Source organism: Pogoniulus pusillus, chromosome 1, assembly GCF_015220805.1.
Source record: "Pogoniulus pusillus isolate bPogPus1 chromosome 1, bPogPus1.pri, whole genome shotgun sequence".
NCBI classification, from domain to species: domain Eukaryota; kingdom Metazoa; phylum Chordata; class Aves; order Piciformes; family Lybiidae; genus Pogoniulus; species Pogoniulus pusillus.
In genome coordinates this window covers 1,856,621-1,870,599 of record NC_087264.1, presented here as the reverse complement: position 1 = coordinate 1,870,599, position 13,979 = coordinate 1,856,621, and the positions used below count along the sequence as shown (strand labels likewise).

Below are 13,979 nucleotides of genomic sequence, written 5' to 3'. Positions count from 1 at the left end.
TTTGACTGCAAGGTGAAAAAAGGAGCTTTCAATCACAGCAGCCCAATGAGGTGCTCCATGCTGGAATGGTGAAAGTGCAGCTTCAATCTAGGGCACAGGTGTAGTGTTTTACTTCACTTGGCCATACAGCAGAGTCCTACTCATCCCCTCTGTAACTTAGCTAGAGGTGAAGCAGAGCCCTAGGACTGCAGGGAACACCTCTGCACTGACACAGGAGGCAGCTACCCCTCATCCGCTAGTAGAATGCTTTAGGGTGGAAGGGACCTCCAAGATCATCCAGTTCCAACCCCCTGCCATAGGCAGGGACACCTCCCACTAGAACAGGTGGCTCAAGGCCTCATCCAACCTGGCTTTGAACACCTCCAGGGAGGTTGTGGAGCACAGAAGCACCCAATGTGATCAAAGCTCGGCGATCCTGTGATCCACAACCTCCCTGGGCAACCTGTGCCAGTGTCTCACTGCAAACAACTTCCCAACAGCTAGCCTAAATCTCCCCTCTGCCTCTTCAAACCCATTCCTCCTCATCCTGTCATTACCAGACCTTGTCAATAGTCCTTCCCCATCCTTCCTGTAGCCCCCTTCAGATCCTGGAAGGCCACTCCAAGGTCTCCTGGAAGCCTTCTCTTCTCCAGGCTGCAGAGCCCCAACTCTCTGAGCCTGTCCTCACAGCAGAGCTGCTGCAGCCCTCCCAGCATCTTGGTGGCCTCCTCTGGACTGGCTCCAACACTTCCATGTCCTGCTTGTGCTGAGGGCTCCAGAACTGCCCCCAGGACTGCAGGTGGGGTCTGAGGAGAGCAGAGCCAAGGGGCAGAATCCCCTCCCTTGCCCTGTGCCCACAATGCTCTTGCTGCAGCCCAGCACAAGGTTGTGTCTGGGCTGCACTCAGCCTGTAGGCTCCTGTTAAGCTTTTCCTCAGCCCAGACCCCCAGGGCCTGTTCCTCAGGGCTGCTCTCAGCCATTCCCCACCCAGCCTGGATTTGTGCTTGGGACTATGCCAACCCAGGTGCCAACCCCACAGCAGAGATGCTGCAGCCCTCATGCCAGCACTTCCACAACCTAGCCAGATCCCTTATGCTATAAAGCACCATGATGCTGGTACTTTTACAAATAAAAGTCCAAAAATGATTCAAAAAACAAAAGAGGCCTTCAAAGCAATTCCTGCTGCACTGCACAAGTCACCCCAGTGCATTTCCAAGTGTAAGCTGCATTATGAGCCACAGCTTCTAGCTCAGTTTAAAAGTACAACATGAAGTTTGAGGAACTGATATTCAACTGTGGTCATTTCCCCAGTGAGACAGCAAGTGTTCAAAGTCCCTCTTCAGCAAAATACTACATGAAGCTCATTTATTAGCAGCACTAAAAGCTCACTTCACCTACCCAAAACACCTCTGCAATCAGTGCTTACTGCCCAACAAAAACACCATCCTTTCAACTTGCACACTGTAGATACATGTTCCTAGATATGACACCACACATGCCTCAACAGGAGGTTTCTCTTCACCTTGTCACCCTCTCTGCACAGCACTTAACAGCATCCTCGACCTACTCACACAAAGAATCAACCAGGCTGGAAGAGAGCTCCAAGCTCAGCCAGTCCAACCTAGCACCCAGCCCTGGCCAAACAACCAGAACATGGCACTAAGTGTCTCATCCAGGCTTGGCTTCAACACCTCCAGGGACAGAGACTCCACCACCTCCCTGGGCAGCCCATTCCAATGCCAATCACTCTCTCTGATCCAAGCAGGCAGCTCAAGGTCATATGCACTCAGCAACCAGTGCAGTATTTCAGCAGACTCCAAGGCAATACTGGCATCTTGTCTTTAGAACCAGGAGACTAAGCTCCCCTCCAGCATCAGAGAAAAATTCCCAGCTCCTTCACAGACTTGCTTAATACATTTGCATTATATATGGGCCACGTGGTAAAGGAGCTCTCTTAGAGCACCTTCCTGATGTGGCTGTTGATTCCCCAGGTGAGCAGTGCTGAGGCTTGCAGTAGTTTCTCCAAGCAGCAGCTTAGTAGACACTGCAACACTCCTCAACCATACTGATCAAGTTCCACAATCCAGTCCACTGCATAACCCCAAATCATAGAATCAATCAGGTTGGAAGAGACTTCCAAGATCATCCAGTCCAACCTAATACCCAGCCCTATCCAGTCAACCAGACCATGGCACTAAGTGCCTTATCCAGGCTTTTAGAATCATAGAATCAAGCAGGTTGGAAGTGACCTTCAACATCATCCAGTCTAACCTAGCACCCAGTCCTAGCCAGTCAACTAGACTATGGCACTAAGTGCCCCAGCCAGTCTCTTCTTGAACACCTCCAGGCACAGAGACTCCACCACCTCCCTGGGCAGCCCATTCCAATGCCAATCACTCTCTCTGACAACAACTTCCTCCTCACATCCAGCCTAGACCTCCCCTGGCAGATAGAGCATAATGTTGGGTGACAATACATAGGAACACTTAGAGATGTGTTTGAAGTCCTGATTTTCTTCACTGGTGAGCATAAAGACTAAGCCTTTAAGAGTTTCCTAGAGGGACTTCAAATACACATTCCATGGTTTTCATAATTCCAAGTCAAATAACCCCAAATCTCAAAGTTCTCCCCCAAAATGGCCCCACAGCACATGAAAGCACACCCACCCAGCACACTCATCAGCACAGGACTTCAGAACATGGCAAGCTGTTAAAAAGGCCTAAAAACACTCAGCAAGAGAAATGAAGAGTAATTGAGGTCATTTCTCTCATGTCTCATTGTCTGGGTTCTCACTTCCTTTCTTTGCTGTCCCACAATCTGCTCCTCTTCTGGCATGTGAGGAGTGAACAAACACTTCACTGTGACCACACAGATCTAAACTTGCCCTCAATCCAGTTCCAGCTTGAGCTACTACACCAGGAGTCTGTAATGGGGATTAAGAAATCTGCTTAGAAATAGGTATACCAGAAGCCCAAAAAATCTTCTTTTGGCACACAAATGACAGGGTAAAAGAGGCAGAAACTGTGAGACTGGGGGAAGGGCCAAAGAGGCAGGCTTGCAATGGAAACATTTGAGCAAGAATTTTCTCAAGCCTTTAAAACTTCTGAAACCTGAGCCCTTCACTAGCACTTTTCACATGCCTCAGACTACAGACCAAGTTACACAAGGTGTAATTGTGCCTCCATAACCCAATCTGCACCTTGATGGATCCATGTGTTGAAGAACAGACAGGTGAAGTATACCTGTGCTTGTCAACTGGTGTGGTGCACTGCCACCTGTGCAGAGAAAGACTGGACTTGCTGTGCAGCTTGAACTATGCTTTAACTCATTAAAAGCTACTTCAAAACAGAACAGTATCTGTTCTGACATAAGTACACACTAAGCTGCAAAGGGGTTTACTAAATTTAGAATGCAACCCAATCCCAACAGCAGTGCAGCAGAGGCTGCAGACGTGGAAGTGACCTTAGGTGAAGGTAACAAGAGAGAACTCTCAGATCCCCCATTAAGCTGTCATGGGGAAGACCAGAAAACCCAATAAAATCCTAGCACAACCTCCCAGGTAGAGAGGGACAGGGAGCTGCTGGAGGGTCCAGTGGAGGACTACAAGGATGATGAGGGGACTGGAGCACTGCCTGATGAGGAGAGGCTGAGGGACCTGGGGCTGCTTAGTCTGGAGAAGACTTAGAGGAGATTTGATCAATGTTTATCAATATCTGGGGGCTGGGGGTCAGGAGAGGGGGACAGGCTCTGCTCACTGCTGCCTGGGATAGGACAAGCAGCAATGGGTGTAAGCTGCAGCACAGCAGGTTCCAGCTCAACACAAGGGGGAACTTCTCTCCTATAAGAGTCCCAGAGCCCTGGCACAGGCTGCCCAGAGAGGCTGTGGAGTCTGCTTCTCTGGAGCCTTTCCAGGCCTGTCTGGATGTGTTCCTGTGTGACCTGAGCTAGGCTGTATGGTGCTGGCCTGGTAGGGGGGTTGAACTGAATGATCACCTTGGATCCCTCCCAACCCCAAACATCCTGTGATCCATAAACCCTCCCTGCAGCTCAGTGGTTACCAAGGTCTTCAGATGCTACCTCTGCCTTTCTGCTGGACAATTCCTCTTGCTGGCCATGCTAGGGCAGCCTTATCAAGAACACCTTCTCACCAAACATTAACACAGAGAGCTCCTCCTCAGTCAGCTTGAACTCAGAAGGGAAGCTTTGATGGATCTCCACCACCACTGCTGTGAAGGCAAGACAAGGTAGCTTAAAGAGAGAAAGCATTCTAGCTCTTTATCAGTCCATCACAGCTGAAGCCACACATGCTGCCACAGGTGTTTACACAAGCAAAGGTCAGAAGCTGTGACATGGGATACAGTGTTCACCCATAAACCCCATTTTCTGTCAGCTTCCCAGCACCACACCCCACTGAGACATGCAGGCACTGCCTGGTCCAAGAGAAGGATGTGTCCACAGAGGACAGCAAGTTAAAGGACACAGAAGAGTTCCTGCTAGCCCCAGGGAAAAGGGACATTCCCAGCACTGCATCACTGAACTCAGACCACTTCCTTCATCTCACAATGTCCTGAGAAAGATCCAGCAGGTACTACCTGCTGTAGCCATGGTGCTGCCCCAGGTATTACTGAAATGGAGAAGGGCAAAAAAGTGTTGCAAGGAGTTTCATGTGCCTGGTTTTAGGTCCACACATGGCTAACGTTAAAAAAGGGGCACTGCCCACAAGCAAAGCCTGGATGAGGCACTTAGTGCCATGGTCTAGTTGACTGGACAGGGCTGGGGGACAGGATGGACTGGATGAGCTTGAAGGTCTCTTCCAACCTGGCTGATTCTAGGATTCTAAGAAAGTCCAAGTGGAATGTCCACACACAAGATAAGCAATGACTTTATGAGCAAGGCACACACATACAGCAGCCTTCCAGACCAGTTCAGAGGGCAGGAAGAAACACATCTACTAGAAGCAGGTTTAAACTACCTATATCACATCAGAGACCCCAAAAGGAAGAGGACTCATGGAAGAACAGCCTCAGTTGCCTGAGAAGACTGGCCTCCCTTTCACCCCCAGCACAGCAAAGTCAGAGCAACAGGCCCTGGTGACCAGGTCATGGATGGGATCAAGAGAATGGCATCCCCAGCTGGTGTGCTGGTGACCTCTCAGCATCTACAGCTGCAGGGGCTTAGCCTCAGTCTTCCCTTCTGTGAAATGGGAGAATAAGCACCTTCCAAAGGATCTCTGCACCAGAACAGGTAGCCAACGTGGTGCACTTGAGAGCTGAACAGAAGTCATTGGCTTTAAGTACTCCTCCCACCAGATGGAAGCACTCAAATCCTCCATTACATCAGACTTTCTTTGTACTCACTCAGTATGGGCCTAAAATCCCACAGCAAACAGGCTGAGGAAAATAAAAGTGCAGTCACAGGCAGTGATTAGATTAAAGCAGTAACAATAAACTTAGCAGCTGATATTATAGGCTCTCTTATCAGTCACTCACAATCTGATCCAACCCTGGTGCACTCCCCGAAGGGCTGCACCTTGTGCAATAGCTTAGTCATCATCTTCCTTGACAGCTACACACCTGCAAACAGATTACAAGTCCACTTGCTTTTTCCCCTGGAAGATTTCCCCTCCAACCTACTACAGGCAGGACAGGAACAGGGAGTAGCTAAGCTGAGGCTCAGGCAGTTTACCCCCTTGCAGGGCAGAGGACCACACTTCTGTCTCTTTCTTCCTCTGCAGTTGCAGGCAGACAAGAGACACTTTTTTCACATCACAGACAGGAAAGAGATGTGCTAAAGTTTAGCACATCCCTGAAATAACATAGACTGCTTACCATGCTCAGTACATGCAGCAGAGCATAAAGAAGAGACAAGCCACACACAAAAAAAAAACCTTGCAGGGTGGGATTTGGGACCAAAAAGAATAAGGAACACAAAGAAGTTAAGGTTCTGGCAAGAGTGGAATGATAACAACACTGGACTGAGGTACTTCCCCTCTGGAGGATGAGAGCTGGATTGTTTTTGGAAGCACCATGAATCACAGGCATAAATATACCAGGATTTAGCAGCCTTCAACACCCACATAACTCTGAGCTCAAGCTTTATTTTCACTGGGACATTCACCACATGCTCCATGAGCTGGACACCAGGGAGGCAGGCTGAGGAGGTTAGCTATATATGCAGTCAAAAAATGGACAACATCAACACACCTCCTCCTCAGAGATGGAAAATGCTCTCCATGATGCTCAGTTAGTCACTCAACTACAGCTTGAAGGAAACCAGGAGCTTTGCTCTATTTCCTCAACTATCTGGCACAAAAAGGTTTAAAGGTGCTTCGTGCAGCAGAGGAGCTGTTAGCAATGTTAACAGATGTCCTCAAGTGGAGCAGTGATCTGCAGGATTGCCTGGCTCTGAGCAGATGCAGCCAGGGCAGTGAAGGATCTGCCAGGAGGGAGGATATCCAACGAGGAAGAGCAAAAACCTGCAAGAAATGCTGCTTCTCATACTCAACCACTCTAAAAATGCTGCATACCTAACAGTGACAGCAGCAGGGAGCTGTTAACAGTAGCAGAGGACAGGGTTATTTGTAATAGTAGGCTGAAGCTGAGGCAGCAGTGTGCCCAGGTGGGCAGCAGAGCCAATGGCATCCTGGGCTGGCTCAGGAGCAGTGTGGGCAGCAGGACAAGGGAGGTTCTTCTGCCCCTGTGCTCAGCACTGCTCAGGACACCCCTTGAGTGCTGTGTCCAGTTCTGGGCTCCTCAATTCAAGAGAGATGTTGAGGTGCTGGAAGGTGTCCAGAGAAGGGCAGCAAGGCTGGGGAGGGGCCTGGAACACAGCCCTGTGAGGAGAGGCTGAGGGAGCTGGGGGTGTGCAGCCTGAAGCAGAGGAGGCTCAGGGCAGAGCTCATTGCTGTCTGCAGCTGCCTGCAGGGAGGCTGTAGCCAGGTGGGGTTGGGCTCTGCTGCCAGGCAAGCAGCAACAGAAGAAGGGGACACAGTCTCAAGCTGTGCCAGGGGAGGTCTAAGCTGGATGTTGTTAGGAAGTTGTTGTCAGAGAGAGTGATTGGCATTGGAATGGGCTGCCCAGGGAGGTGGTGGAGTCTCTGTGCCAGGAGGTGTTGAAGCCAAGCCTGGCTGAGGCACTTAGTGCCATGGTCTGGTTGATTGGCCAGGGCTAGGGGCTAGGTTGGCCTGGATAATCTCGGAGGTCTCTTCCAGCCTGGTTGATTCTATGATGCTAACAGGGATTATTAGTGCAAGAAATGAGTACCTTGCCCACACTACTAATTTACAGAAACTTTCTCCAAGTTATGATGCAGCCTTAGGGAGCTACAAGCAAAGCTGAGCTTTCATTTGAAACAGAAAAAAAAAAAGAACATAAAATAATGGCATTCCTCTGAACAAGGCTTCTTGGGAAGAAAAGGGGAAGAAACATCATCACCTACTCTACCAGGAACTCAGAGCTGTGAATTGTGGTAAGCAGGAGAGCCACACAGCCCAAAGAACACTGCCAAAGGCAAACAGAGTGGCACAAAAGTTAACATCTCACTTCCGATTAACCCACAAACTTCACACTTCCTGTCCCTCTCCCTGCACACTGCACAGCAAAACCCAAGGCTTGAAGCTCCTATTTCTTTGTATCATATGGAAGAGACAACATCCTTTTACCTCTGTGTCACAGAATCAACCAGGTTGGAAGAGACCTCCAAGCTCATCCAGCCCAACCTAGCACCCAGCCCTATCCAGTCAATCAGACCATGGCACTAAGTGCCCCAGCCAGGCTTGGCTTGTCAAGAGTCAGAGGAAGCTCTTGAGAGTTTCTAAGATAAAATAATAATAAATCACCTTAAAAATAATAATAAAAAACCACCATTATTTAAATGGGAAGCATTAAAAAGTATCATGAGATTTGCATGCTTTAGCACCTCAGACTACAGCTTCCATAGCCATGTTTTCCCCCTGCAACTCCTCAAGCTTCCATTAAAGAAACTCAGGGTTCCAGTGGGTTTTGGCATTTCTCTTACCAACACACAGGAGCATCCAAGCTGACAAGATGGCAAGGCAGCAGAATTTATGTGCTCCCAGGAGAGCTCAGTTTAATTCTGTGGTAAGGATAGACACTGCACCAAGCCTGCACCCTGCCCAGTACCTATATTTAGGGACTGAACTGACCCAGCAGTGCCCCCATAAGCCCATTTATAAACGCTCACTTATTCATTCTAATGTAATCTAATTAGAGTGTAGCACTCCTGCATACAGACACAGCAGTGACCGGGAGGGGACAGGTTCAAATGCAGGGAACCTGGCCCTGGTGCTACTTGCATTGTCACTTGGGAGAGGAAAAAAGGTCTCTGCAGAGGAAGATCAGAAATTACAGATGCTGGCACACTGCCTCCCTGCTCAGAGCAGCACCTGGATCCACTTTTGTTTCTCCTTCCCATCTGCTAGAGACCAATTCTTCAACTGGAAGAAGCAGCAGCAGCAGAGTTCAGATCAATATACACTGCTTATCATAGAATCAACCAGGCTGGAAGAGAGCTCCAGGCTCAGCCAGTCCAACCTAGCAACCAGACCATGGCACTAAGTGCCTCAGCCAGGCTTGGCTTCAACACCTCCAGCCACAGCCACTCCACCACCTCCCTGGGCAGCCCATTCCAATGCCAATCACTCTCTCTGACAACAACTTCCTAACAACATCCAGCCTAGACCTCCCCTGGCACAACTTGAGACTGTGTCCCCTTGGTCTGGTGTGTGTCCCCTTCTTCTGTTGCTGCTTGCCTGGCAGCAGAGCCCAACCCCACCTGGCTACAGCCTCCCTGCAGGCAGCTGCAGACAGCAATGAGCTCTGCCCTGAGCCTTCTCTCTTGCAGGCTGCACACCCCCAGCTCCCTCAGCCTCTCTTCACAGGGCTCTGCAAGGACTGCCACTCCCACTTCAAACCCACTGGAAATAAAGTGTTATGAGGACAAAGATATCAGGAATCTGAGTCCTTTGGGCAGTGCCCAGCACCACTGGGCACAGAAGTGTTCCCAAACACGGGCACCAGCCTGGCAAAAGTGCCAAGAAATCCACACCATAAGAAATGACATTAAAGGTTCCATTCTGGCAAGGAATAGGAAGTTTTCCAAGCTCAGAAGTACCCTGGCTCCTTGCGAAGCAGCTGCAGGTCAGGCATGCGAACAGGAAGCAGCTTTTACATTTCTGAAAACACAAATAAATACTTTAGAAACAAGAAACTGAGAAGGCATCATGTGTTTTATTTGCTTGGACATCTTGTATAACCATGAGGAGAAACAGACTCCTAAGAGGCATGAGCTGGTAACTCTCCAATCTATCATCTCCACGCTTTATGCACAGTCATTAACGAGAAGTGATTTGTCTGGGAATGATTTAGCCCAGCAACTCCCTGTCTCCTTGGCCCTCAAACAATCACCCAAGGAATGGCAAAAAGTTTGAGAGTTTCAACGATGCAGCATGTAAGCCCCCCCTCCCCCCCCCAAAATATTCGTTTAGAAGAGGGGAAAAAAAAGCACCCAATGCTGCTGCTCTGCTAACACAGAGCAGGAAGAGCTAAAGACAGGAGCACACAATTCCCTCTGCATTTAAAGGGCTTTGCAGGGTAAAGGTGAAAGGTTTTCACTGACAAGGAATATTGATAAGAGACTAACAGGAGGAGACTTAAAGACTTTGACTTGTTCAACCTCTCAAAACAAGCAGGGAGCCAACTGCCCCCTCTAATTACATCAGGGAGGGAAAACAACCATATAAACCAGATGGCAAAGCCTGAGAAGAGGAGGCTCAGGGGTGACCTCATTGCTGTCTACAACTACCTGAAGGGACATTGTAGCCAGGTGGGGTTGGTCTCTTCTCCCAGGCAAGCAGCAACAGAACAAGGGGGCATAGTTTCAAGGTGTGGCAGGGGAGGTCTAGGCTGGATGTTGTTAGGAAGATGTTGGCAGAGAGAGTGAGTGGCACTGGAATGGGCTGCCCAGGGAGGTGGTGGAGGCACCGTCCCTGGAGGTGTTCAAGAGAAGAGTGGATGAGGCACTTAGTGCCATGGTCTGGTTGACTGGACAGGGCTGGGTGATAGGTTGGACTGGATGATCTTGGAGGTCTCTTCCAACCTGCTTGAGTCTATGATATGATATGATTCTATGATATAAATGACACCACGAGGATGGAAATACAGGGATTGCTCCGAGACGTAGAGAGGCCTCTCCAACAACTCTGCCATGGAGATGGGGGCACACAATAAACGGGTAGAGTGTCTCCTCCAAAGCAGTTATGTCCTGAAAGGAACCCACAGCACAGACATATGCTATGAATGGGGAAACTGAACTCGAGCAGGGACTCTCCTCCCCTCTCGAGTCCTTACCGGCCTGCTTCCTGCCGCAGCTTTTGGAGCAGACAGAGGGAACGAAGAACTGCTCTCGTCTGCTGCTTCCTCCCCATCCCTGCCGGCCAGCACAGGAGCATTCACGCTATTTACACAGGCACGCAATTAGGGTATGACCAAGGAACTAAACTTGGCAGCTGAAGCTCTCACAGAGTGAATGGCGAGAGGTGGCTGTCTTGGCAGCAGCGGGGGGAAGGGATTAGGAGCAACGAAGTTTGATGCCTAAAATAAACCATGTCCTCTTCCCCCCGCTCCGTGTTCTTATGCTGCAGGGTCTTGGCCAAAGATGTATTTAATCTGTACTCACCGCCTCTGAAACTCACAGAAGTTAGTTTCTGAAGGGGTTTCACAACCCTGTTTTGACAGTACTGAGAGTCAGGCAATGATTAGACACTTTTGAGCCATAACCACCTCCTCTCCAGCAGCCAAGAGCAATGATGCAAAGGAAAGCTGTTACATGGCTAACCAAGTAAGACCAGAGTTGCAGATAGGCTTGCTCGAGCCTTTCTCTTTCCTTCGAGGATTTCAGAAGCCAAGTAGCTAACAGGCTAAATTGTAGCTAATAGAGGGCTTATAACAGTGAGGCATAACAGCTAATTGTGTTCTGAGCATCCTACTGCTGCTTCTACGATTCTAGGTTGGGCTGGATGATCTTGGAGGTCTCTCCCAACCTGGTTCATAGAATCAACCAGGTTGGAAGAGACCTCCAAGATCAGCCAGTCCAACCCAGCACCCAGTCAACTAGACCATGGCACTAAGTGCCCCAGCCAGTCTTCTCTTGAAGACCTCCAGGGATGGTGACTCCACCACCTCCCTGGGCAGCCCATTCCAATGCCAGTCACTCTCCCTGTGAAGAACTTCCTCCTATACTTCCCCCAGCACAACTTGAGACTGTGTCCCCTCGGTCTGGTGCTGGTTCTCTGGGAGAAGAGACCAACCCCCACCTGGCTACAGCCTTGGTGATTCTATGAGTCTACTTCTGAGAGCACAGAATGCATCTTCTTGAGGTAGGCTAGATAAGGAGAGGCAATTAAAAAGAATAAAGCTAACCAAAAAGAGGTATTTGGTAATAACCCTAAGAGAGAATTAGTGCTTCTATCTCTCCAAACCCCAACCTTTCCCTGCTGCAGTTACACACAAAAGTTATTTTAATCACAGTATGCAGAAAGCAGCATCAGCATATGAGGCAAGAGAAAAAATATGTGGTAAAGCGAGTTGCATAGCCTGCTCACAGACAGAAATTACAGTGCAGTTATAGGGAAGAGGTCCATGAGGCAGAGAAAGCTTCCAGCCCAAAGCAAACAGGAGGATCTCAGCAATCCACCGAGAGAACAGGCAAGAAAAATAGCTGAAAGGAGTTGGAACGTGGGAATTGAATCCCCTTTTAACTTCTGCAGCAATCAATTCGGACTTTCCAGCGAGGGATTTCTGCCTTGTCATACATAAAGAGATGTTAAATAGAAGTTGTCAGTTATGTCTCCTAAATACCATGTGCTGTTGGACAGAGGCTGCAATGGAAGCAGCAAAGGGGAAGAGAAGGAGACATTTAAACAGAACTACAGCAGAGAATCAGCTCAGCTACTCTTCCACATCTCCTTTCCTAACAGTGAACTCAAAACACACAGCAGAGTCTCTGGGGAAAAAGAAAAGGTTATAAACCGACAGTCCTAAAGCAGACAAGCGTGCGTGCACCACTAGAAAGTAACATGTGGCACTGCTCAGTGCACAAAAGATGCTATGAGCAGAATCACAGAATCAACCAGGTTGGAAGAGACCTTCAGGATCATCCAGTCCAGCCTAGCACCCAGCCCTAGCCAATCAACCAGAGCATGGCACCGAGTCCCAAAAAAACACCTACTGAACTAAAATATTTCATCAGCTGGAAACAGTACAAAACGGGTAGCTTCACCACCTTTCCTTCTTCACCTCCTGTTTCCCCCTCCTCAATAACCTTCACAGCGCAGGAAGGCTTCCAGCAAGGCACTAAGCCCCGCGCAGAGGAGGAAGGGCTGAGGAGATGGCTATGAGCACCTCCGGGGTTCACACCACGGCATGCAGCCCGCACACCGGTGCTGTAGGAAAGGGCACAGGCAACACCAACGCAAACCCGAGCACCCGGGACAGGCGTGGGAAAAAGCAGGGCACGGCTTACGGAGGGCAGCTCACATCGCCACGGGAACGCAGACCGGGCCGGGCTGTGCGCGCCGGCGGAGCGCAGCGCCTCGCTCAAGTTCGCAGGCCAGCCGGGCGCTGCAGCACTGGGTGCACGCCCAGCCCCGGCCAGGGGCCCAGAGCCGCGGGAGCCTCCGCACATCCCAGCCGGGGGGGAAACTGAGCTCAGCACCACCCCCTTCGCGGCTCTGCGCTTCCAGCCGGGGCAGGGAACGACGCAGACCCAGAGAAAACCGCTACCGGGGGGCTCCCGGTTAACTCGGCTTCAGGAGGCTTCCCGGGAGATGCACTGCGGAGTGGCTCTCCCTCCCTCCCCCCAGCCCGCTTCCGCGCTGCCCCCGGCCGCAGCCGCCCCAGCCAGGAGCGGCTTCTCCCCTCCCCGCGGCGGAACCTCCGCCCTCGGCTCCCCACCGCGGCCCAGCCCGGGGAGAGCGGCAGGGGCCGTGCCGCCGGAACCCGCCCGCCGGGCCGCAGCCCCGGGGCCCGCTCCGCCGCCCACCTGCCGGTGCCGTCCGCCGGCGGCTCGGCCACGCTGAGGCCTAGGCCCGCGCCCCTGGCCGGGCAGGCCGCGGTCAGGCCCCGGCCCTCGGAGCCGCAGAGGCCGGGAGCTGCCCGGGACGGGACTTACCGTGTGCCGCTGCGGGCCGCGCCGGGGCCGGGGCGTGCGGAGCGGGGCTGGCGGGGCCGGAGCGGCGGCGAGCCGGTGCCTGCGCGGCGCTGGCGGGCAGGAAGGGAGGGGGAGCGGAGGAGGCGGCACCGCACGTCCGCCGCGTCTGCCGCCCCCCCGCCCGTTAAAGGCACGGCGGCGGCGGCGCTGCGCCGTCCCCTGCCCGCCGGGGAGCCTCGGCGCACCCCCGCGGGGCAGCCTTCATGGGGGTCACCTCTGCCAAAGCCCACCCGGGCGTGGGGTGCCCCCCGCGCTGCCATACCCCCGGGAGAAGAGATCACCCACCCGGATCGCCCCGACGCGAGTGTCCCCAGGGAGCATCTCCGACAGCCTTCAGTGCATGGGCAGGGATCAGCCACCCGCGTGGGTGTGTCCCCAGGGGTCGCTCGCTCGGACCTCTTCTATGCAGAGATCCCCAGGGATTGCCCCACTGAGCCCTCGCCCATGGGCAGGAATCACCCACCCAGACTGGCAGCACACATGGATATTCCCACCCGGGTTCCCCACACGGGCAGGGAGACCCACCCAAACCCCCACCCAGCTGTGGGAACCTCTCCCCGTGCAGAGGTCCATAAGAATACCCCCACCCATCCAGACTCCACTCCCAGAGAAGTGGGGCTCAGGGCAGAGCTCATTGCTGTCTGCAGCTCCCTGCAGGGAGGCTGTAGCCAGGTGGGGTTGGGCTCTGCTGCCAGGCAAGCAGCAATAGAACAAGGGGACACAGCCTCAAGCTGTGTCAGGGCAGGTCTAGGCTGGATGTTGTTAGGAAGTTG

At 51.9% G+C, this 13,979-nt stretch overlaps 1 protein-coding gene across 14 annotated transcripts in view; it reads right to left on the bottom strand.

The window, feature by feature from the left end:
• KTN1 (kinectin 1) overlaps positions 1-13,247 on the bottom strand; it is a 118,824-nt gene extending 105,577 nt beyond the window's left edge. For all 14 annotated transcript variants that reach the window (XM_064147949.1, XM_064148299.1, XM_064148262.1 and 11 more), the window contains exon 1: positions 13,168-13,247. The gene's annotated coding sequence lies outside the window, so the exon portion shown is untranslated. The remainder of the gene's footprint in view (positions 1-13,167) is intronic.
• Between the last annotated feature and the right edge of the window lie 732 nt (positions 13,248-13,979).